The following is a 3,693-nucleotide window of genomic DNA, read 5'->3' on the forward strand; positions in this document are numbered from 1 at the left end:
TGTCTTCACATCTGTGTGCTGACCTCATCTCTATCTTACCTCGCTAGCTTGTGTTTTATGGTTATTCTCTACTATAGCCGTTCTACTGCGCTCCAGCTTGTGTTTTTTGGTTATTCTCTACTATAGCCGTTCTACTGCGCTCCAGCTTGTGTTTTTTGGTTATTCTCTACTATAGCCATTCTACTGCGCTCCTTTCCCTAGGACCCACGTGCTTTCCCTTCCTTGGTCTCACTTCTTTCCCGACTCCTTCTTTTCGCTTGTTAGCTTCCTTAGCGTTACTAACCTTTAAACTTCCACGAATAATCAAAGTATTCTGACTGTTTTTGCTTCCTAACTTTATCAGCTACTTTCCTTGTTGTGGTAAGAAAATACCTGTCCGAACAAGAGAGGGAGGGGTTTCTTTGGCTCACAGTTTGAGGGTACAGTCCATTGCAGCAGGGACCAGGAATGATGGCTTGTTTAGTGGGTGAGGGAGCTTGGTCACATGTCAGCCACAGTCAGCAAGCACACAGGGATGAATGTTGGTGGTCAACTAACTTTCTTCTGTTACACAATGGAGGACACCTGGCCAGGAATGGTACCATCCAGGTTTAGAAAATCCTACTTGAGAAAATCTTTCACACACATGCCAGAAGGTTTGTATCTCTGGTCATTTTAAACCCTATTAAGTTGGTAATTAAGATCAGTCACAGCATTAGCACTATTGGAAACGTAACTGAAGGGCCCCTTTTTGGCTTCTAACCTTTTTCACTGCGTTTCAGCACTGTGTTTGTTCTAATCATTGTTCCGATTACTGCTGTTTAGATTCAGACCCAGGACAAGGGACCTGGACTGAGGTGCATATTTTACATACCAAAGCAGAGCTGGCCTCCAGCTTCTCCCAGCATCCCTCAGTTCCTACCTGGCATACCCTGCCCTCAATCCTGAACCTTCCAAACCAAGGGCTGCACTGCCCTTCCCACAGATGCTCTTCCCTGTATAATCCAGACATTTCCCCCCCTCTTTCTGCACAAGCACTTTCTCTTTCTCTTTTCCCCTCCCCTCTGTCTGGTCTCCTTTCTTCACTGGCCCACCCAAAAGCAGTTTCCCAATAACCTTCGTTTCTATATATTTTAATATGGATTGAATTGGCTCATTTCATCAGCAAAGAAATAACTTATTACTATCTGTACACCCCTTCTAACCAGTAGTGAGGACCATACAGTCACAGTGACAACCACTAAGAAGACCTATATATAAAATAAAACTAACAAAAAAGAATGAGAAAAAAAACCACACACTCAACCCAACTGATGTGAAAATTACAACACAGAAACACAAACCACAAAAAAGCCAGTGGAATGCCTTCTACAGCCCCCCAGAAGGCCTCCCTAACTGAAGCCAAAGACACTGAAATAGCTGAAATACAAGGAAGCCAATTCAAAACACTAAAACTCAGCAACATCAAAGAGGATTCATACCAGTAGACAAGTGAGAGAAAGTGACTCAAAACCTAGGTTTTATTATTTCTTAGATTTATTTTATTTTGTGTATCTGAATGTTTTTACATATATATATATATATATATATATATATATATAAGTTTTACATATATATACACACATATATATATGATGAACCAGATACATGCCTGGTGCCCTTCCATGTGGGTGCTGGGAGTCAGACTTGGGTCCTTTGTAAGAACAAGTGCTCTTAACCACTAAGCCACCTCTCCAGCCCAAGACCTAGATTTTTAAAAGTCAGCAAGTAGCCTGTGTAAGAGACTCAACAGCCTGGAGGAGAAACTCAGCAGGAACACTCAGGGCTGGAGCGATGCATCAATTAAGGGCAAAAAAAAAAAAACCAGCCACAAGGTCTTAACCATCTATTGCTTACAGAGAACATATCTCCATGGCAAAGACATATATAGAAAGGTGATGTATGGAATACAATATACCAAGAAAACTGAAGCAGGAAACAGGCAGAAACAGCCATGCTTATATAAGACAAATGAGACTTCAAAATTGGTCAAAAGAGATAAAGGAGTTCATCATATATGAATCAGAACACCATGAGGATAAAATAGTAATAAGTATACATGCTGGTGCATCTAACTTCACTGAAAAACAACAACAACAACACTACTGGACATACAGTGACAGACAGGGCCAGATACAATAATAGTGGGAAACTTCATTACTCCCCTCTTATCAATAAATTGACCAAACACTCCACACCTCAAAAAGGAGAAACTTCAGCTGTAATCTCTAATCAAGTGACCTTGACAGACACTTACAGAATAATCTATCCAACGGCTAACACAAAACCACCATCTACCCGGCATCTCTTTGGAATGTTCTCCAAAACCGGCCACATTCTGGGCCAAGTTCAAGTCTTAACAAAAGAATTGAAGTAATTTCCTGTATCTAATCAGATCATATTGGAGCAAACTAGAAGTCAGTAGCAAGAGAAACTACAGAATCTAGACAAATGTATGGAGATTAACAATATACTCTTTTAAAAAGAAAAATGTGTGTGTGCTCTGTGTGTGTGTTCCTATAAATACGTGTGAACATAGATGTGTACACAGCGCAGAGCTTGATGCTGATGCCCTCCCAAATCACTCTCCACCTTATACTCTGAGGCAAGGTCTCTCATTGTATCTGGAGCTTGTTAATTTGGTGAGGCTGGAGCCAATATGTCCCTGGAAGCTACCTGTCTCAGTCAGCACCCTGCATCCTACTACCCCTTCATACACACACACAAGCACGCACACACACACACACACACACACACACACACACACACATCTACTGAGCACTACAGTTAGAGAAGCATGCTGCTACCTCAGGTTTTTTGTGTGAATGCTGGCGATTTAAACTTGGGTCATTACTTTTATGCAATGTATACCTTACCAACGGAGCCATCTCCCTAGTCCCTGAACATATACCCTTGACGAAATCAAGAAAGAAATTGAAAAACTCCTAAATATCAAATTTAAAAATGAAAATGCAACTATCACCCTTAGGATACAGCAAAGATGATTCTAAAAGGGGATTTCATAGCTATGCATGAATAGATGACTCAAATAAAACAATCCAGTAATAAACTTCAAATTTTTAGAAACATGAGGGGGAAAAAAACCTTCAAAATTAGTAGATGGGAAAAAAATAATAAAGATCAGGCCAAAAATTAATGATATGGAGACTTTAAAAATGCAATTACAAAAAAAAAAACTTAATGCAACAAAGTTGTTTGTTTGAAAAGAAATCAAAGATAACAATCCCTTAACTAAACCAACAAAAAAGAGAAAGAAGACACAAACTATAAATTATAAGCATTACATTACAGAAAATGGCTGTCAAATTCAGAGGGTCAGTTAGGGAATACTTTAAAACTCTGTATTTCATTAAATTAGAAAATCTAGAAGAAACTCACAGATTCCTAGACACATGTGACTTACCAAAATTAAACCAAAAGGAGATAAACAACTTAAAGAGCCCTGGAACAAGCAATGAGACTGAAGCCTCCAACCAAGAGTACGACCCAAAGAGGTCTGACAGACATTTAAGGATACACTAACTCCAATATTCCTCAGATCTTGACATAGAATAGAAAGGCAAGAAACATGACCAAACACATTTTTATGAAGCAGGTATTAGTAGCCTGTTACAAAAACCGAACACACACACACACACACACACACACACACAC

This window comes from Mastomys coucha, unplaced genomic scaffold (assembly GCF_008632895.1).
Source record: "Mastomys coucha isolate ucsf_1 unplaced genomic scaffold, UCSF_Mcou_1 pScaffold15, whole genome shotgun sequence".
Taxonomy (NCBI): domain Eukaryota; kingdom Metazoa; phylum Chordata; class Mammalia; order Rodentia; family Muridae; genus Mastomys; species Mastomys coucha.